This window comes from Ovis canadensis, chromosome 11, assembly GCF_042477335.2.
Source record: "Ovis canadensis isolate MfBH-ARS-UI-01 breed Bighorn chromosome 11, ARS-UI_OviCan_v2, whole genome shotgun sequence".
NCBI lineage: Eukaryota > Metazoa > Chordata > Mammalia > Artiodactyla > Bovidae > Ovis > Ovis canadensis.
Window position 1 is genome coordinate 48,887,292 of NC_091255.1, and position 21,894 is coordinate 48,909,185.

General features: G+C 43.9%; 1 protein-coding gene across 5 annotated transcripts in view; it reads left to right on the forward strand.

Moving 5' to 3' along the window:
- The first annotated feature begins 9,237 nt into the window (after positions 1 to 9,237).
- The window catches only part of WIPF2 (WAS/WASL interacting protein family member 2), a 40,718-nt gene continuing 28,061 nt past the window's right edge, over positions 9,238 to 21,894 (forward strand). Inside the window, exons 1-2 of one of the 5 annotated variants that reach the window (XM_069543402.1) lie at positions 9,238 to 9,397; positions 18,343 to 18,466. The gene's annotated coding sequence lies outside the window, so the exon portion shown is untranslated. Of the gene's footprint in view, positions 9,398 to 9,653; positions 9,731 to 18,342; positions 18,467 to 21,894 lie in introns of those variants that run through there. The other 4 variants (XM_069543404.1, XM_069543403.1, XM_069543406.1 and 1 more) reach the window with 4 other exon arrangements.

Genomic DNA, 21,894 nt, shown 5'->3' on the forward strand with positions numbered 1-21,894 from the left:
TGAACACCGGTCTCCACTCAGTTTAAGAAATGAAATCTTACCCTACACCTGAGATCCCTGGTACCCTACCCCAGTCACACCCTTTTCCTTTCTCCCCAGAGGCCACTACTTTTCTGAGCATGGTATCATTTTTATGCATTTCTGTAAACTTTCGTTACATATGTATACATCTCAAAACAGCATAGTGTTTTGCATGTAGGGGGAAGTAGCAGTTTTATTGAGATGTAATTCACAGCCACTATTTAAAGTATGTAGCTGTGCAATCACCACCACAATCAGTTGTAGAACATTTTATTTTATAATTTTTTTAAATTTTATTTTATATGGGAGTATAGTTAAAACATTTTCATCACCCCCAAAAGAAACTCTTTATATAAGAATGTTCATAGCATCATTACTAGCAATAGTCAAAAAGTAGAAACAACTCAATTCCATCAGCTGATGAATGGGTAAACTAAAATGTGGTATATTCATAAAATGAAATATTACTAGGCCATCAAAAAGGCGTGACATGCTAACACACGCTGCAACATGGGTACACCTTGAAAACATGCTAAGTGAAAGAAGCCAGACACAGAAGGTCACATACTGTGTGGTTCCATTGATATGAAATTTCCAGCATAGGCAGTTTCATAGAGACAGAGAGTGGATTAGTGGATGCCAGGGGCTGGGAAGAGGGCAGAAGTGGGAGAGACTACTAACATGTAGAGTTCCTTTTGGGGTGATGAAAATGTTCTGAAATTAGATGTTAGTGATGGTTGTACACCATTGTGATTACACCAAACCCCACTCAGATGTACACTTTCAAGAGGTAACAATGGCTTCGTGTTATGGGAACCTTATTTGCTTGACTTGTAGACATGTCACCCCAATCTCTCCTTCCATCTTCAATGTGGTATTCTCCCTGTGAGTGTCTCTGAACACTCTTTTCTTATAAGGACACCAGTCAGTAGTTTTAGGGCCCACCCTAATCCAGGATGACTTCAATTAAAAAAATTTTTTTTTAATTATTTATTTTGACTTCATCTTAGCTGTGCGACATGGGCTTAGTTGCAGTATGTCGGATCTTAGTTCCCCAACCAGGAACTGAACCTGGCTCCCTGCACTGGGAGCTTGGAGTCTTATCCACTGGACCACTACGGATGTTCCTGGGATGACTTCATCTTAACCTAGCATGGCCTCAACTAATTCCATCTGCAGAGACTTTATTTCCAAAAAAGGTTGAATTCTGGGTGATCATGGATTGTGGTGGAATGCTGTTCATCAGCCTACTACCAGGCCCTTTGCCCATTTTTTTTTTTTAAGATTTTTTTTTTTTTGATGTGGACAGTTTTTAAAGTCTTTATTGAATTTGTTACAATATTGCTTTTGCTTTATGTTTTGATTTTTGGGGCTGCCAATCATGTGGGATCTTAGGTCTCTGACCAGGGATAGAACTTACCTCCCCTGCATTGGAAGGTGAAGTCTTAACCACTGGATCACCAGGGAAGTCCCTTCTTTGCCCATTTAAAAGTTGGGTTATTTGTCTTTTTATTAGTGAGTTTACAAATTTTTGTATTGACATATTTTCAAATTTGATTTAAATACTGTCGTACCAGATATAATGTTCAGCAACTTTCTCTCCTCGGTGTTAAGCTTGTGAGATTCTCCCAGGTCAATGTGTGTGTAAATTCTAGTTTGGTTTTGTTGCTCTGTGTGTCCTGGGCTTCCCAGGCGGCACAGTGGCAAAGAAGCTGCCTGCCAGTGCAGGAAACACAAGAGATGCGGGTTTGATCCCTGGGTGGGGAAGATCCCCTGGAGTAGGAGATGGCAACTCACTCCAGTATTCTCACCTGGAAAATTCCATGGGCAGAGGAGCCTGGTGGACTATATAGTCCATGGGGTTAGATACGACTCAGTGACTAGACAACAATGTCCTTTTCTTCTTCGAAATGTGTCATTCTTCTACGCAGTACATCTGACTTCTGCCCTCATTACTTACTGAAACTGTTCTTGTCAAGGTCACTGACTCCCATTTTACCAAATCCAAGAGATGCTTATCATACCATCCTCTCCTGGCATTCGGGGAGTCTGATGGTTCTTCCTTCCTAAACACTCATTGCTGCTTCTGGCCACTACACTCGGGATTTCCCTCTCTCCTATCCTTCTCAGCCTCCCTTGTTGGCTTCCTCCCTCAGCTTGGTCCTTTTATGAGGAGTTCCTTGGTTCTGTCCTAAGCCCTCTTCTCTTCCTTCTATCCATCTGGGCTTAGACTTCATCAGTCTGTTTCTGTTTGAGCATCTACTGCCGCATAACACGCTATTCCAAGCTTAGTGGCTTATGAGACTTCCCTGGTGGTCCAGCGGCTAAGATTCCAAGCTCCCAATGCAGGAGGTTCGGTTCAATTCCTGGTTGAGGAACGAGATCCCACATGCTGCAACTAAAGATTTCACACGCTGGGGCTCCCCCGGTGGCTCACTAGTAAAGAATTCAACTGCCAATGCAGGGGATATGGGTTCGGTCCCTGGTCTGGGAAGATCCCTTAAGCCACAGAGCAACTAAGCCCAAGCACCACAACTACTGAGCCTGTTTTCTAGGGCCTGGGAGCCACAACTACTGAACACATGTGCCACAACAGTGGAAGCCCGTGTGCCCTAGAACTCATGCTCTGCAACAAGAAAAGCCACCTCAATGAGAAGTAGGCGCCCTACAACTAGAGACAGCCCCTGCTCACTGCACCTGGAGAAAACTCCAAGCAGCAGCAAAGACCCAGCACTGCCAAAAACAAACAAATGAATAAAGCTTACTTTAGAAAAAGCTCCCTCACGCCACAGTGAAGATCAAAGATACTAAGTGCCATGACTAAATGGCACTCTACCATGGCACTCTATCTCTACCACTGGCACAGCCAAATAAATAAATAAATGTTTTTTAAAAAACAGAAACTTGGTGACGTAAAGCTATTTTAAACTTATGATCCTCCAGTTAATGGAGACTCAGCTGGGCACTTTTGCCATCCCCCTTGGGGTGTCTCAGTGAGCTGCAGTCAGAAGGTGACTGGAGCTGGAATGTCCAAGATGGCTGGCATAGGCATCTCATATGCAGTGGGAACAGCTGGAATCCTAGGATGGCTAGTCCTCTCTCTCCACGTGGAGGCCTCCTGCTCCGGGTGGTCTCTACAACAGAATAACTGATTTCTTACATGGGAGTTTAAGGTGGACGCACAAGATTGGAGGCTTCCAGGTCTTCCTAAAGCTTAATTATGGGCCTGGTACAGCATTCCTTCTTCTTATTAAAGGGAGTCACAGGCCAACCCCGATTCAGTGAACATGTGGAGTCCCAGGTCATTAGGGGCTGTCTTGGAGACTAGCTAAACCAGTTTGTGAGTCCCAGATTGCTAGGATTGCTCTTCTAAATTCCAGACACAAACATCCCGTGGCCTAAAGAACCTCTTTCCCTCCCTCACCCACCTAGTCTCCCTAATCATTTTTCCTTGCCCCAACCCCTCTTCTTCCTCCTCGACTCTCTGGCTAAATATTGGCATCACTTGCACAAAAGAGTTCAAACCAGAAACTTGGGAATCATCTTTGACTTCTCCCCTTCTTCAACCATCACATTCCACTTCATAACTATCTCTAGAATGACATCTCACTATCTCTACCACTGATACCCTCATAGTGATCACGGCTACAGTTGGTGAGTGCTTTCCAAGTGCAGACATGGTTCAGGAGCATTCCATTTAGTCTCACTCTCCCCACCCCCCGCCCTGCCCCCACCCCGGTCTTTGTTGCAGCACACAGGAACTTCTTTTGTTGTGGAACGTGGGCTCTAGAGCCCAAGGATTCAGTACTTCCAGCGTGTGGGATCTCTAGTTGTGGTGAATCAGCTTACTTGCCCCTCAGCATGTTCCCTAACCAGGGATCTAACCTGTGTCCCCTGCATTGGAAGGCGGATTCTTAGCCACTGAACCACCAGGGAAGTCCTTTCATTTAGTCTTATCTCACTTTATAGATGGGAAGCCTGAGGCTGCTAGAAGTTGAGTAACTTGCCCAAAGCCTCACCCTCTTCAGTAGTGGGGAAAACTAAGATTTGAGGCCTTGGGCTCTGCAGACCAGCAGCCCTGTCTTCAAGGTCTTTGTGCCCAATTGTGTCCAGCTGCCACTCAATGCAGGCATCCATCATCTCTCACTGAGACGTCTACAACATTCTTGCTTTTCGCCTGGCCCCCTCTAATTCATCCTCTATGCTGCAGTTCTCCAGATCGTCCCTGGTGGCTCAGATGGTAAAGAATCCGCCTGCAATGTGGAAGACCTGGGTTTGATCCTTGGGTCGGGAAGATCTCCTGGAGGGCATGGCAAGCCACTCCAGTATTCTTGCCTGGAGAATCCCATGGACAGAGGAGCCTGGAGGGCTGCAGTCCATGGGGTCGTAAAGAGTCAGACACAATTGAGCGACGAAGTACCGCATATGCTGCAGTTGGTCAGAGAGCTCTTTCTAGAAGGCTAAGTGGGTCATGGCACTTCTCAACTCAAACCTTGTAATGGTTTTCCTCTTGCCCTCGGGATAAAATCTAACGTTTCATGAGAGATAATAAAGTCCTTCACAAACTGGTCCCTGGCAACTTGACAGTGTAGCATGGAGCAGTGGTTCTCTAGAGAGGCATTTTGGAAATCTCAGGTGGCTAATTTTTTGTTTGTTTTTGTTTGTTTGTTTTTTGCTGCACCACACAACTTGTGGGATCATAGCTCCCTCACTGGGGATAGAACCATGGCCCTCGACAGTGAGGACACAGAGTTCTAACTATTGAATCTCCAGGGAATTCCCTATGATGACTTTTTTTTTTTTTTTTAAATCACAATAAGTTTGTGCTACGGTGTTTGGTGAACAGGGTTAGGGATGCTAGATTTTGGCAATACAAGGAACCATTCTGCACAACCAAGAATTATTCCTGTGATTTTCAACGTCCTGCTGAACCTTCTATGTGAAAAATCTATTAATTATCATCTGAGCCTGGAATCTATCTTCATTAACCCTACACCCAAGGGAGGAAGTGTGTGCTAAGTGGCTTCAGTTGTGTCTGACTCTTTGTGACCCCCTAGACCATAGCCCACCAGCCTTCTCTGTCCATTGAATTCTCCAAGCAAGAATAGTGAAATGGAATAGTGAAGAATACTTGCCATACCCTCCTCCAGGGGCTTTTCCCCACCCAGGGATCAAACCCCGGTCTCCTGCATTTCAGGCAGATTCTTTACCGTCTGAGCCTCCAGGGAAGCCTCTCAAGGGAGGAAGGGACAGGTTTATTTCTGGCTCACCTTAACTGTGAGGATGTAGTCCTTTGGCATCCCATCTATATGAAGGAGTGAAAGTGAAAGTGGCTCAGTCATGTCTGACTCTGCGACGCCATGGACTATAGAGTCCATAGAATTCTCCAGGCCAGAATACTGGAGTGGGTAGCCTATTCTTCTCCAGTGAATCTTCCTGACCCAGGAATTGAACCGGGATCTCCCGCCTTGCAGGTGGGTTCTTTACCAACTGAGCTATCAGGGAGAATCTCCTGTTAAAATCCCTGCTGAAGAGTTCCTGGGATGCTCTCTTTCCCCACAAGACACTGACAAAAAAGCTCAAGCCATGTAGTCAGGCAAGTGTCCTCCGAGCAAGCCCCTGCTTCAGTGTTCCTCTTATCTCTCTTTATGTCCCCCTGCCTTCACTTAGTTTGCTCCCGACATTCCTCAAAGCATTTAAGAGTTAAAAAACATTTTATCTAGGATTGTTAGTTGTTTTTAGGGAGAAGGTCTCCAAGGTTCTCAGTCTGTGATATTGTCAGAACAGGACCTCCGAGGTGGCTCAGTGGTAAAGAATCCGCCTGCCAATGCACCAGTGCAGGAGCTGAAGGAGACTAGAGTTCAATTCCTGGGTGGGGAAGATCCCCCAAAGGAGGAAATGGCATTCTTGCCTGGGAAATCTCACAGACAGTGGAGCCTGGCAGGCTGCAGTCCATGGGGTCTCAAAGAGTTGGACATGACTGAAGTGAAGATTCCACATGCCACAACTAAGAAATCTTACATGCCGCAATGAAAATCGAAGATACCACGTGCCACAACTGAGACCCGTCGAAGCTTAAATAAGTAAACATAAAAGAATGTAACTACTCTGTTGTTTTGTGTTGTTCAGAACTTTAACAAGAGTTGTTCACTGTTTGGGAAAAGCACATTGTAAATGACAGCAGTGCCCAACACAACACCCTTAGGTCAACCTGCATTTGTTGCTGCCACATTCTCAGTGATTCTAGATACGAGTGCAAGCATCTAGCTACTTCACTATGCACCTTCCAGTGTCGTGATACCTGAGTGTTAACATACTGAAATGCCTTCCTCTTATTTCTTTTTCATAGTCAGGGCTTTATATGGATTTTTTAAAAAAGATTTATTTATTTTATGTTTGGTCTGTGCTGGGTCTCCGTTGCAGTTCTCGGGCTTTCACTGCTTTTCTTGTGAGCGCAGGCTCTAGGCGTGTGAGCTTCAGTAGCTGCGGCTCGTGGACTCAGTCATTGCAGCTTTCAGGCTCGAGAACGTGGGTTCAGCAGTTGCGGTACCCAGGGTTAGTGGCCCGATGGCATGTAGAATCTTTCCGAATCCATGTGCCCTGCATTGGCAGGCAGATTCTTAACCACTGGACCACCTGGGAAGTCCTGATTTGTTTTTTGAAATCATGTTTGTTTGTTTGTTTTTAAATCAGCTAGGTTAAATTGTCTGTTAATTTCACTTGGGGATAGTAAAGTTGAATTATATTTGTTATAATAAAAGGACACTGGGATCTGGGAGTGTGCGGGGTCATTTGGTATGCGGAGACGCTGGAGATACTTCTACTCCTTTATAGGTATGTGTCTTCAGGCAAGATGCTTCACTTTCCTGTGTCTCAGTTTCTTTATCTGTAAAATGGAGGTAATAATACCTACCTCAGAAAGTTATCCTGAGGATAAATGAGTTACGACATGTGATGTTATAATTGACAGTGCCTGGCACATGGCAAGTATTGATAAATTCAGATGTTATGACTACTTCTTGGATCAAATTCCTTGCCTTTCCAAAAGCTCTAGCTCTAACCTACCTGGAAATGCTTTCAGTTTTTGCAATGGGCCATGCTTCTTGTTTTGTATATATTCTTCCTGCGCCCTGAATGCTGTTCCCTCTGCCTGCACCTGGCCAATTCCTGCTTACCCACTGGGAGTTACTTGGGTAAAAATTACTTTCTTTATGCAGCCTACACCTATTTCTCCAAGCCTAGCTGAGACGTTCCTGCATTGCACCCCAGTGGCTGCTCTTATCTTGGAGTGATGTGATAGAGAATGGTGGGCTTACGTTAGCTGTGGTATTTGGGCAAAGCCTGAAAAACGCAGAAAAGCCAGAGTAGAGATGAACACAGAGGCCTTGAGGAAGCACCTGGTACACTGCACCAGAAAGCAGGTCTGCACAGTGTACAGTGAGCAGGGAGGGGACAGAGTAGAGATGAGGCTGAAGAGCTGGGAGTTTAAATCTACCCTGTGTCTTGCCCAATCACCCCGCCTTCAGGCATACAGGATTACAAACCTTATGTAATCTTTATCTTTGCACCTACTGATCCCTATGCTTGGAATGTGTTCCCTGTCTTCTCTGATTAGTAATAAAACTCTGCTCCTCCTTCAAGGCTGAATTCAAAGCCATTTTTGAAACCTTCTCCCATTCTCTAGCAGGGAGTAATCACTCCCTTGTCTGAGGTCCCTCTGCCCATATGTCCCCATGGCACTAATCATATGCCTACTTGTATCTCAGCCAGCTGTTTACATGCCAGTCTGCCCAGCATCCAGTGAGTCCCCTGAGGGCAGAGGCTCTGTCTTAGTCACCTCTGTAGCCATCTTCTGCTGCCTAGCCCAGTACCTGGCCCACATCAGGTACTCAATGAATGTTGTGACATTTACTTGACTAGTGGGTGGTGCCCAGCACTACTCATGGCAGAAGGAAAACAAAAATAATAACAACCTTCGGTTTATCACATGCTTTCCCATTCATCTCATTAGCTTTCCAACAACCCTATGGAACAGTTGGTGGTGGTTTAGTCGCTAAGTTGTGTCCAGCTCTTGCAACCCATGGACTGTAGCCCACCAGGCTCCTGTGTCCATGGGGTTCTTCAGGCAAGAATACTGGAATGGGTTGCCATTTCCTTCTCCAGGGTCTCTTCCCGACCCACGGATCCAACCTGGGTCTCCTGCATTGCAGGCAGATTCTTTACCAACAGAGCTACGAGGGAAGTCCCTATGAAATAGTCGAGACAGGCACTATTAGACCCATTTTACAGATAGCGTAGTTGAGGCCCAAGGGCACACGGTAAGAAATGAGAACTAAGTCCCAATTCTGTCTCCTTACTTCAGATTCAGCGTAAATAACGGTGATGGAGAGACCCAAAGAACATTTTGAGGCAATGAGTTTGACTGCAGTGGAAAAGCACTTTTGTGGCTGGACTAGGAAGGAATCCTTAGTTGGAGCTAACAGAGCTAACAGCAGGCACGCCAGAGAGGGCAAAGGATTCCTTCCCCGCCGCCTCCCGCACCGCTCCCCCCCCCCCCCCCAACCTCCGACCCAAACAGCAGGAAGTCTGCAGCACCAACCCCCAGCCATGGAAACTGGGGAAGCCCAGGCCCGGGAAAGTGAAGACGGATGTTCACAGGTGTTCGGGTTAAGCAGCTAAAATGACGTTAACGGGTGACTAGTTAGCAGGGCCTGCCTCCCCCGTTGCCATGACAACCGGAGCTTGATTACTGAGCCCCTGCAAGGTTGACTGGGGCGGGTTCTTCGTTAACTCGAAATTAGGAAAGGACATTTATGGTGTGTGTGCGCGCGCGTGAGCACGCGGAAAGAAGATGAAAAAGATATTATTTGAAACTGTTCAGCTCAGTGATTCTTCACTTCAGCAACATGTTAGAATCACTGCGCAGTTTTAAAAGTTCCGATGCCTAGCCACAGACAAGATCAATTAAATCAGAATCTCTGGGTGTGGAATTCAGGTATCACTATTTAGTCAACTCTTCTCAGGTTATTCTAATTGCAACCAAAGTTGCAAACCCTGCTTTTCTGCTGCTAAGCAACATTCTTGTGACCTTCCCAAGATGGCGGCCACCGACCGCTTCCGCCTTTACGTAAACCGGCAAGGGGCGGGCTCTCCAGGTGCGCATGCGTGTAGCGTCTCTTCGCCCTCTGCTCCCTCCTCCTTTCTCCCCCTCCTCCATTTTGTTCGCGGACGCTGGGGACGGTGGGAGCAGATCCATTTCCGGGTTGGCAAAAGGGGCGGCGGCGGCGAGAAGGGGAGCTTGCCGCGGGGCAAGCAGGACTGGACGGAGCCAGAGCCGAGGTAGCGAAGGAGTCGCTCCCGGAGCCGCTGCGGCCAGGTCGGGAAGGGTGGGTCCAGGGAGGGTGGGTCCGTCTCTGAAATGACCTGCGGATCTGAATGGGAGGGCGAGCCGGGGGAGGGGGGACTGGGGCGGGGCTGTAAGGGAGAGAGGGGACTTTGGAGGAGGGGCCTGTGGGGGAGAGGGGTCCTGGGGGTGGGACCTAAGGGGAGGGGGATTGGAGGCTGGGTCTAAAGAACCTGGAGAAGAGGGGGCGTGGGGAATCTAAGTAGGGAGGAGTGGTCGGGAATCGGTGTGGGGCGAGCGCTAACTGTGAGATGCGAAGGAAGGTTGTTGAGACAGGAAATAAGGAATCCTGAAGGGTTGGGTGAGGTGAGTAAGACGGCGACTGGGGTGAGGAGCGAGGTAACCGTGCGCAAAAGGAGATGGGGAGGGAGGACCTGTTGGGAACAGGTAATTAACAGGATGCTCCGGATGAGGAGGCCGCTGTGATATTTGGGGATTGATGAGTGAAAACCACTGGTTATGGGGTAACTGAGGAAATTGCTTACATTAGAGGGAATCTGAGAACGTTAGTTGAGAAGAAATCAGAATCGAGTTTAAGGTTGGATTGATAAATGTTGAAGTTCGCAAGGGAGCGCGATCTGCAGTTGAGGGCTCAGGTTGGAATGATGTGAAGTCTTAATTCTGGCCTCCGCCACCTCCCTAGGATCCACCTTCCTTTTCACGCTGTTATCTTTGCCCTGTGTTTGTTTCTGAATGACTTACTGCATGTTTTGGGTGACTTTTTTTCTTTCTTCTGCACATCAGAAGAGAACCTCAGGGAATAAGGACGGTTCTAGCCCTCATGTGGATTTACTAAGTAACTTTGAGGCAGATCAGTTTTTGTCTCCCCACCCGGCCCCCCCACTGGAGATGTTGGTTTGTGGGTTTGATCCCTTTCTGCATCTAAAAGATTGTGTTAAGCAAATGGGATCTTTAAAGTGGTTGCGAAGAAGTGATTCCTGAAAATAAGATTGAGATACTGGAATTTAGAAGATACGTCGTTCTCAGTTTCTTCCTCTCAACATTGTCCATTTTTTTGTGCCTTGTGCCTGGGAAGACTTGGTTTGGATTTGATACATGTCCAATTTTTAAACTTTTCTTATTGTCAACTTTTAGTAGCAGAAATTTCATATTGTTGTGTTACACTGTATTGGCTGCGGTCAAGACGGGAATGGGGAAGTTAGAGTTGGGGATGAAAGAGGTTGGTTGATGGAGAGAACTCATGGAGAATGTGGGAGAATGCAGTATTTTATTTTCTAGCTGCCAGAGTGTTTCACTCTTGACAAACACTTGCTTCATGAACTCTTTGAGAATTCACTAAAAAATAGTTTCAGGTAGTTGAGTCTTTTGCTTTGGTTCAGTCACTTAGGCCTTTTTTGCCAGTTGTTGGGGACTGGTGTGCTCATGGCCAGTTTTGGCTTCTTTATTCTTAATCCTTTAACATCTTGACTGTTCTAGGTTTTCCTTTGAGTGTAATACTCTAAACACTTGGTGCATAGGCGAACTTGTTTAGCTTAGACGTGTTCCTGAAAGTCTTGGCATTTCTGAAGCCTGACGTGGATTAGCTTAAGAGGGGGCAGTTTCTAACTCTGTTTCACACTTGGTATCAGAGTAATGTTTATCTTAGTTGGTACTGATTAGTTAGGTGATGTCAACACAGAGATGAAATGCAGGGGCAAGTGGAAGGTGTTGAGAACCGTGGGGTTTTCAGGTTTTACTGATGGCTTTTAAGAGGGAAGAGACGAGTTCTATTCCTTTTGGTGGATGTTCTTTCTTGACTTCTTAGGCTCTTTGATATATTCTTTTTAAAAAAATTATTTATTATTTTATTTTTGGCTGCACATGGGCTTTCTGTAGGTGCTGCGAGCAGGGGCTGCTTTCTAGTTGCGGAGCGAGGGCTTCTCATTCTGGAGGATCTTTTGGCGGGCTTCTCATTCTGGAGGCTCTTTTGGCGGGCTTTAGGTCATGTGGGCTTCAGTAGTTTCAGTCTCTGGTTTAGGTAGGCACAGGGTCTTAGTTGCTTTGTGGCATGTGAAATCTTCCTGGACCAGGGATTGAACTCGTGTTTCCTGCATTGCATGGTGGATTCTTTACCACTGTACCACCAGGGAAGTCTGTCTTGGGCTCTTTGGGAGGGTAAACTGGTGTACTTGAATCTTTGTTCCCTTTGCTCTGAATTAATTCTGAAAATCATGGGCTGCTGGTTCAGGTTGTTTCAGCAACCCAACCCCAGGAAGAACTGCAGGTATGAAGTACATATGGATGGTCCCTGACTAACCATGGTTCGACTTAGAGTTTTCAACTTCACAATGGCGTGTAAATGATATGCATTCAGTAGAAGCTGTACTTTGAATGTTTAATTTTGATCTTTTCCTGAGCTATCAATATTTGGCTCTCTCATGATGCTGAGCAGAGGCAGACAGCCGCAGCTCGCAGTCAGCCGATATGCACTTATAACCATCCTGTGCCCGTACAGCTGTTCCATTTTTCACTTTTAGTACAGTATTCAATAAATGACATGAGCTGTTCAGTCAGTTCAGTTGGTCAGCCGTGTCCAATTCCTTTTGACCCCATGTTCGCACGCCAGGTTTCTCTGTCCATCACCAACTCCTGAAGCTTGCTCAAACTCATGTCCATCCAGTCAGTGGTGCCATCCAATCATCTCATCCTCTGTCATCCCCTTCTCCTGCCCTCAATCGTTCCCAGCATCAGGGTCTTTTCTAATGAGTCAGTTCTTCCCATCAGGCGGCCAAAGTATTGGAGCTTCAGCATCAGTCCTTCCAATGAATATTCAGAATTGATTTCCTTTAGGATTGACTGGTTTGATCTCCTTGCAGTCCAAGGGACTCTCAAGAGTCTTCTCCAACACCACAATTCAAAAGCATCAGTTCTTCAGCGCTCAGCTTTCTTTATGGTCCAACTCTCACATCCATACGTGGTTACTGGAAAAACCAGGGCTATTCGGTACTTTATTTTAAAATAGGCTTTGTGTTAGATGATTTTGCCCAACTGTAGGCTAATGTACGTGTTCTGAGCATGTTTAAAGTAGGCTAGGCCAAGCTAAGTTCTGATGTCCTATAGGTTAGGTGTATTAAATGTATTTTCGACTTAATGGTATTTTCAGTTTATGATGGACTTATCAGGATGTAACCTATCTGTACACTTATTTGAGGGTTAAAAACATGCTTAATATTTTGCTGTCATTTAAGCCTACAGTGCATCTTTTTTGGTTTGTTTTTAAGAAGGTTTGGAAAAAAGTTGGGGAGGCTCTGGGCAGACTTTTAGCGTAGCCTGCTTCTTTCACATAATGGTTTTCCGTTTTTCCTATCCTGCCATGTGTTTCTGTTGCTCTGCTGGAGCCAGTCCCAAGTGGAAAACAGCAAATTGCACATTTTTTCCCCCTCCTTTTTAGTCTCTGGTGGATGTCTTGTTTGTGTCACAGTTTGATACCACCAAATTGAAAGAATTCTTTACTGCTTCAGAGGGAGAGGGTGACAGAAGCTGAGCTGGGTTTCCTGGGCCAGAGAATGGACTCTGTCAAAGCAGAGAATAGTTGCAGAAACACAAACCGGGACCTTGAAGCTGTGACTAACATTTTGGCAACATGCTTCCCTGTGCCAAATAACTTCTTTTCTTCCTGAGTGTGATTGTTGATCTCCTTCTCAAAGTAGGCTCTTGTTGCTACTGTTCTGCACACAGCTCCCGAGCAGAATTTGGCAGAGTTCCGGTTGACTGTCTCTTGGGGGATGTGGCCTGGATTAGAGTAGATGGGGTGTTCCATGTCAAAGTGAGGTTCATTGGCAGATCCTGAGAGCCTCTCTGCGAGGAAATGGAGGCGGTACTCTTTACTGAATGTTCTTACACTCCTTTATGTTTCTTCTAAATTCAAATCTGGTTCTTATTCATCTGGTGATTAAATGCAGGATCATTGCCTTTGCCTAGCTTTGAAAGTCCAAGGCGTTGAGGGGAAGAGAGTGTTTCCGACTTTTTTCCACCTCATTCTCATTCCCAAGCCTTTGAGCCTAGGGAGCCACAGACTAAACTCATGAGCACTTTTTGGTATTATTATCAAAGGGTTTTTAAAAATACTGGATAGAGCTTTATGGAGAAAAGCAATGTTAGTAGGGAAAGAAGGCATTTGCCAATATGTGTGTCTGTCTTAGCTCTCTTAAGATTTTGGCTGATGCCTGTGGAGGCAAATAGGTTATGTTATCAAATAGGAAAGCCAGGCATTGGCTTCTCACTTGCCAGTTAGGCTTGGCAAAGTTGTAACAATTTAGTATGACCATCCTAAATACTTAATTCTACTTAGTAAGTGCTCTTTTCAGTGTGTTCTGTTTAGTGGATGCACTTTTGTTTTTCAGGAGATGGTTATTTGAAGATAACTGTGTCTCCTTTAGGTTTTGGAATGGATTATGAAGATCATTTCTCGCAGTATATGGCAGTGGCCCTGTAACATTGGAGAGAACCTCAAAACAAATTTTGGTGGCCCTGGGTTCACCTTTCTTCTCCCTTCCTTAGCCCAGAGGATTCTGTTCCTGACATGCAGGTTCAGATCCAGAGGGTCTGACCCTGGCCCAGGGCTTTGACTATGGTAGCAAATACGATTATTGGAGTTGTATTCAACCTAGTCTCAGGTCTTTCTTTCCGGAAGAATGTCTTGAAGTGTGGCAGATCTGTGTAAACAAGGAACACGTGTAGATTTCCTCCCCATTAAAAAAAATTTTGCGGGGGGGGCGGGGCGGTCTTTGCTGGGTGTTTGCTGCTCGCGCGGGCTTTCTCGACCTCCCGCAAGTGGGGCCTGCTCTTTGTTGGGGGGCACAGGCTTCTCATTGCAGTGGCTTGTCTTGTGGCGCACAGGCTCTAGAGCGTGGGCGCAGCAGTTGCGGCTCCTCGGGGGCTCTAGAGGCTCTATGGTTGTGGTGCACAGGCTTGTTCTGTAGCGTGTGGAATCTTCCCAGACCAGGGAGTTAATCCTCGTCCCCTCCATTGGTAGGCGGATTCCTATCCACTGTACCACCAGGGATGTCCTCCTCCCCATTTAATAATTGGTTTTCAAACATTTTTTAGCTTCTTAAACTTCATGGATTTATATTACGCTCCATTTAGATTGAGGCCCCTGAGTAAAGTAATTTGTTTTTAGTTGGTATTTATGATAATATTTCCATACGAATTCATCAGCCTGCTCTCTGTGCTCATAGAAAACCTGAATCAAGTAATCTCTTTCTTTTTCCCTCCCAATAAACCCTCTGACTGTGGAACAGTCTCCATATGTCCATATTGGAACATTTGGTTTTTTTTAAAAAAGGAATTTTCTAAAGGGGTACAGTGTATTATGGGCCCTGCTGTCTGAGACGTGTGGAGAGTGAGTTTTCCTTCTTTCCACTTCCACCTTCCCAGTGCTCAGATGTAGGCAGGGTGTTTGTCATTAAAGATCCAGGTATGAGATTAAACTCTTGCTGTCAGTATCTTACAAGGACAGGACTTTTAAGAAAATAATAATAAAAATATTATTATTTTCTTAAATAGATAATATACTCACATGGCCCAGAATTTGAAAGGTCAATAAATGGTGGCACTGAGCAGCCTGCCCTCTACCCTTGTCTACCCTTCGTTCTGGTTTGTCTTCCCAGGGTCAGCTAATAGTATCAGTTTCTTGAGATCCTTTTTTCCTTTTTTTAGTCTTATTTATTTTTGGCTGCGCCGGGTCTTTGCTGCACGTGGGCTTTTTCTTAGTTGCCGTGCTTGGGATTCATGTTCCAGTGGTTTTTATTATTGGGGAGAATGGCCTGTAGGATGCTCAGGCCTCAGTAGTTGTGGCACGTGGGCTTAGTCCAGAGAGGCTTGTGGGATCTTCCGAGACCAGGGATGGATCCCATATCCCTGGCATTGGCAGGCAGATTCTTAACCCACTGGACCACCAGGTAAGTCCTCTTGACATCCTTTCCAGAGATAATGTGTACAAAGTAAATATATATGTGTCTTGTATTTTTTAAAATGAGTGTCACACACTAATTCTATGTACAGTTTTTAAAAAACTTATTTTGGCAATCAGTCATTCTATATGAACAGTAAAGAGAGTAACACCTGCCCTATCCTGGTAGATATTTAATGTTTCCAGTCTTTTGCTGTTACAAACTATGCTCCAGAGAAAAACTATATATATTGGCCTTTTGAATGTGTGATTATATCTGTAGGGTAAATTAGAACTGCTGAGGCTGCTGTTTTGGGGGCCCTGTTATTCATTTCCTTGACAATTTTTGAGTTCCTACTGTGTGCCAAGCACTATGGTAGGTCCTGGTGATGGAACAGTGAAAACAAAACTGATTCAGCCTTTGCACTCATGCGGTTATGGTGTAGTGGGGAAAACATCCATTAAACGGGTAATTAATTACTGTTGCTGACAGTACAGTAGAGAGTGCAAATGGGAAGCCTGACCCTAGTTCATGGAGAAGGCGGCCGATCAGGGAAGGTCCCTGAGGAATTGACTTCTAAGGCTGAAACCTAAAGGCTGAGGGGAGGAAATGGCAAAGGTGAAGGTCCTGAGGAGGGAAAGAACGTGGCTGTGTGGACAGTTGAAGGGAGTCCCGGTGTGTTTGGACCTTAGGGAGTGAGAAACAGAGAGATAGGAGGCAAGACTTCAGAGAGTGTGAGTTCTTAAAAAATACAGGTAAATGGCATAGTTCATTTTGAGTTCAACCTTTCCAATAGAGATTTTTTTCTGTTAGTTCTTTCCACTGGGACTAGTTTACCACTGTTGATGCTGAAATCATCAATATCATAAAGAATCGGAATTCTGTACAGTGGAACATGCTTTCAGAAAAATTTTCTGAATAAAGCCTGTTCTTTTAGTCTTGATTTCTTTTAGATCCTGCCCATTAAACTCTTGTGGCTGGATTAGAACTTAAAAGGTGGGGCTCTTGAGAACTGGTTTGGAGATTGTTGGGGAGCTGTTCTTAGATCTTGGGGGATGATAGGCTAGTTGGCCAGACCTGGTTATTTAAAAAACAAAAACCTCTTCACTTCTGGGGATTATTGACTGTTTTTCTGGTAAGCGTCATGGGCTGGAGAGAGAACACAGATGTTCTTCTTGTGAACTACTGAAAATAATTCGTCATCTAGGCCATATGTCTTAACATGGTGCATATATCTTACTGGACATGCAAAAGGATCAGTAGCTCAGGGCCATTATAACTCTGAATATATGAAACCATTTTTATCTGCTGTATCTGCAGTATATTTTATATTGACTTTTGTTCAGGAATCACAGTACTCTTCCTCAAAGCCCAGATGGTCCTGTTTTGATTTAGTTCTTACTTGTGTAATTGGATCAGCTTGCCCTGTTTTCATACTTCAAAGTAGACTCCTGATTTTGCAGACTATCACTAGTGATCTCGGAATGAAAATGTGCAGATTTTTCTAGCATTTCACCAAGGAGCATCTGTATATCTGATGGCTTAAGGGTATTAGAGGGAGAGAAGAAACTCTTCTGCAGTGAAAGTTGCAGCTTCGTTAATAGACTTTCTGTGGTGAGTTGGGACTTAATATATTATCTTTGAGATGAGGCATGACACTTCTCTCCATTTGAAGTCTGGATCAACGTTTTATGGAGCATCTGCTTAAATTTTCTTTCAGGCCTTTTCTTAATGGAGACTGTCATCACTGATTTTCCTTCCTCTGACTGTTCTCTGTATATGTTTTCTGCTTTTATATTTGTGCTGTGCAAAGGATGGAATGCACATACAAGCCAAGCGCCAGTCCTGTGAGATGGCCAGCCTCGAGTGAGAAGAGCTGGTTTTTGTCATTAGTGACTAGATTTCAGCCTACTTGATAAGTCTTTTAATTTCATTAACAGTTTCTTAGAATTTGTAAAGATATTTTGATAGCAGATGTTGGTTATTTTTGTTTTTCAGTTAGTTGCATTAAGTTGAGAACAAGACCTGAAAAGGGGGCTGAGTAATTGGTTTTGAGATTTATCCCTCTATTTTTGTGCTTACCTTTGCTTACGAGTTCTCGTGGTGGCCTGGAAATTCCTCACGTACTTGACTTGTGATGGTGTGAGTGCTGGGTGGTGAACCTTGCTTGGTTACACCCAGGCTGTGGCACAGATTCAGGTCACATTAGGCAGCCTGCTTCATTGCAGTTGAGCCTGAGACATGAATTATTTTGGTTTGTTTGGGATTTTCTACTTTGTTTAACTGCATTGGTAGCAGATCCAATGTTGACCTTTCTTGGGAAATTTTGGTAGTCTGAAGCTTGGTTTTGTTGTACAGTGTTAGAGTTTTTGGTTTTAGTAGTTAAATTTAAAATCAAAATAGTAAGAATATATAAAGAGTCAAATAGTACTATAAGTCTTATAGTACTTAAAGAGCTGCTCCATTTCTCCTTACCTATCCTCTGAATGCTTTTAATATTTTTAATAATAATACTTTTAATATTTTTTCTGATGTATATTCATGTTTCTACATAGTATTCTTACACTGTTATGTCTTGATTTTTCCATTCTTAGGTATTATCTATTGAGTTTCTGCTGTGGACACTTGAGTTTTGCATTCTTATGATGCTATTCATGCACAACCCTTCCTGCTCTCTGCTTTATATATATATATATCACTATCTTGATTAAATCAATATTATATATGTTTTGGTATTATATATCATATATCACGATTCAAGTAGAAAAACCAACCATTCTTGGTATTTCACAGATTATCAAATCATGAAAGGCCAGGGGAGCATAGGTCAGGGAAAGCCACTTGCCGGGTTTGAAAGAAACTGCAGTCATTAATAATCCTGACTGCCTTAAACACCAAAGCAGCCAATTTACAGAACATTGAAAACTGCTGCAAACCACGTGTCTGTCATCTGTCAGAGGCTACACACCTGCTCATTGTTCCTGGAAGACCAATAATGGCATCTACCTTCTTTCTATCTTCTAGATCTTGAGTGAATGCTATGTGTTGGTGGGATTTAAACCACAACCCAGTGACAGGGGATTCTAGGAAAAGTAGTTCCCAGACCTCCAGCCTCCCTCCTCTCCTGTGAGTCCAGAAGGGAGTAGAGGTGAGTGTTATCAAAAGAAGAGAAAAAAGTAGCATCCAGTATAATGACTGTGTACTATGATTATATTTCCTTCTTTATATATATATTTTTTTTTCCTTAAGTATTATATTTGCCTTTTTTTCCTGTCTTATTTCCTTTTTTTGCTTGACTTACTAAGTATCAGTCATTAATTCATCCCTAACCTTGGATGGAAGTATCTCCTCTCAGCACATTTAAACATGTTAGTGGAGTCTCTTCCAGAGACTTTATGAAAAAGATCTATAGGATGGGTGCATTTTTTAAGGGTTTGCCTGTCTGAATCATCTGTTTTCTACCTTCATGCTGGTTGATAGTTTGACTAGATATAAAATACTTTGTTGGGGATCATATTTCTTTGGAAATTTTAAACCGTGCTTTGTGGCTTTCTAACTTTCAATAATAATATTATGAAATTTGGTGCTATTCAATTCTAGATTCTTTGTATAGGATCTGTTTTTTCCTCTGAAAGATTTTAGGGTCTTGTCTTACCTGCCTCCTGCATTGGAGGGCGGTTTCTTAACCACTGGACCACCAGACTAGTCCCATTTAGGGTCTTGTCTTTATCCCTGGTATTCTGGAATGCAGTGATGTGCCTTGGGGTGGATATTAGAATTCATCATGCTTGGGAGTTCCCTGGTGGTCCAGTGGTTAGGACTCCATGTTTCTGCTAGTGGGGGCCCAGGTTTGATCCCTAGTTGGGGAACTAATAAGATCCCACAAGTTGTACAGTATGGCCCGGGGGCGGGGGGGGGAATTCATCATGCTTGAGATTCAGTGGGCCATGTCAGTCTGCAGCTTATTTTCATCTACTTCCCTGGTGGCTCAGATGGTAAAGAATCTGCCTGTAGTGTGGGAAACCTGGGTTCGATCCCTGGAGTCAGGACGATCCCCTGGAGAAGGGAATGGCAGCCGACTCCAGCATTCTTACCTGGAGAAATGCATGGACAGAGGAGCCTGGCAGGCTGTAGTCTGTGGGTCGCAGAGAGTCAGACCTGACTGAGCGACTTAACACTTTCACCCTTTCCATCTGTCAAGTTTTTCTGTATTATCATCTCTTATAATGTATTCTCTCTCTGATAATTATTTCTCTCCTCCCTATTTCTCGGAACCCCTGTTATCCAGATGGTGAAACTCCTAGACTAGCCCTCAATTTTTTTTCCTTGTGAATTTTTTTCCCTCATTCAGTTTTCAGACAGCCTTAGTTTTTTCTTCCAGCTCTTGTATTTTAAATATTTACCATCATTTTTTTTTTTAGTTTCCAAGAAATTTTCTCCAAATTTTTAAAAATTTATTTTTAATTGGAGGATAATTGCTTTACGATATTACGTTGGTGTCTGCCATACATCACCATGAGTCAGCCATAGGTATACGTATCTCAGAATTTTATGTATACATTTTTTTGCATGTTGTCAGGAATTCTGTTTTGCTTATTTACTTTGCTTCCTGTCTTTCATGTGAGAGGTTCTCTTGAAACGTCTAATAATTCTTGGCTATCTGTTCATTTTTAAGGATAGGGCACTAAAACACTGAGTGCAGATCCCTGGGTCATCAAGTGGTGGGCACCATTTTAGGGTGGATTGGCACTGGTCACTTTCCTCAGAGAGGACTGCTCCGGTTTTCTGCTTGGAGAGTATTAGCCCAGCAGCAGGTGTCTTTGGAGCTGAGTGGGAGAAGAGAGCTGGGGATGGGGAGAGGTCTCGTTATTGAGGACAAGTTAGACTTGCTTGATCCCCATTTGTTCTCAGTATGGCTCAGCTGCCCTTAGCTATCACTGGTCCCTTGGTTCAGAGACCGTCTGGTTCAGCTTCTCTCATCTTCTGCCAGGCAGTGTAGGGGCGGGGACAGAAGGATAGAAGAATCGTATTTCTTACACAGACTTTTTGTCTTTGTCTTTGTTTTGTTTTTCTTTTTTTTTTTTTTAATTGGAGGACAATTGCTCTACAATATTGTGTTGGCCTCTGCCACACATCAGCATGAATTAGCAGCAGGTACATCACACAGACTTTCAACCAGTTCTCTTTTAGCCCCTCCTACACCCCTTTCTCCAGACATGCTGGATGCCTCCAGTTTCTGAGCCTTTTCTGAGATTCTGTGGTAGAAATCTGCTTGCTTCTTTCCACTGCAGGCATTTGGTTTTTTCCTTTCTGTGAAGTTATTTATCACTAGTGCATCTGCTGTCCAGCTTCCAAAATTTTGTTGATATCTGTCTTTATGTTGTTGTCTCGTTTCCCGTTTTCTTTTTTTTTTTTTTTAAATTTATGCCTTAAATTTTTTTTTTCCTGATTTTAGTAGGTCTGGATTAGGGCCCAGAAATCTTTGTGTGTGTGTTTATTAAACATGCCCTAGGATGTGTTTTTTCTTCAGGCAAGTTTGGAAGCTCTGTTTTAGAAGGACCTTCTAAACCATATATTGCTATCCTAAGTTGCTTTTGTATTCTGACTGTGTTTTACTCTGTCTAGCTTTGGTCTGGATTTCTAAATTAGAATGTGTCCTTCATCTGATTAACTCCTCTCTTCTGTAAGTTAAATACTGGCAAATGGTAATAACTTTGGCCTTGTGTGACTCCATTTTTTTAAGCCACCATTTCTAAACCCACGGGTTCCTGGGATGTGTGGGTGGGGAGGAAATATTAGTTACGAACATTGAGCTACTCTGCATCATTTCACTGTCCAAATCCAGGAATCTGTTTTTTTTTTGTTGTTGTTGTTGTTTTGAAATGGAAAATTGACTCAGGCTTTAAAAACAGATTTACTAGTTATCTGCCTTAGATTTATGCAGCATCATTTTTGGAGATGTTAAAGTACTGTGATTTGAAGTTTGTTTTTAATTTTGACAGTACGAGAGGGCACATTCTCTTCCTTTTGTGTTATAGATCCCTAGGCCTTACAAGGAAAAACTGTTGTATCTTTTACCATCAGTATGTAAAGCATCTGGAAATGAGGGGTTTGCAGCTGCTCCTTGGTTGCGGTTATTCACTTGGAGATCAGGGGCCAAATGAGTACCTGTCTTAGTGATGTTGTAGATAGAGGCCGAGTACCCTAGTTCTCAGATATGGGAAGTCTGTGGCTCCTAGTAGCTAAATGCAGCCTGAGGAAGCCGTGGCAGCTCTGACATCTTACGTTCTAAGATGAAACAGCTCTAACAGATTTTTACAAATTTCATTGAAACAGTTTTGGTGAACAAAGGTACAAAAACAGTGTGAAATCTAAAGTGTTACTGTCTTGGAAATTCCCTGGTGGCACAGTGGTTAGGATTCTGGGCTTTCACTGCCGTGGCCTAGGTTCAGTCCCTGGTCAGGGACCTGAGATCTCACAAGTCACGTGGCCAAAAAATAAAAAATGTATAATAAAAATAAAGCATTATCGTCTCATTGATTATTGATCATTGGCTGTGGGTTTATTTATTTTTTA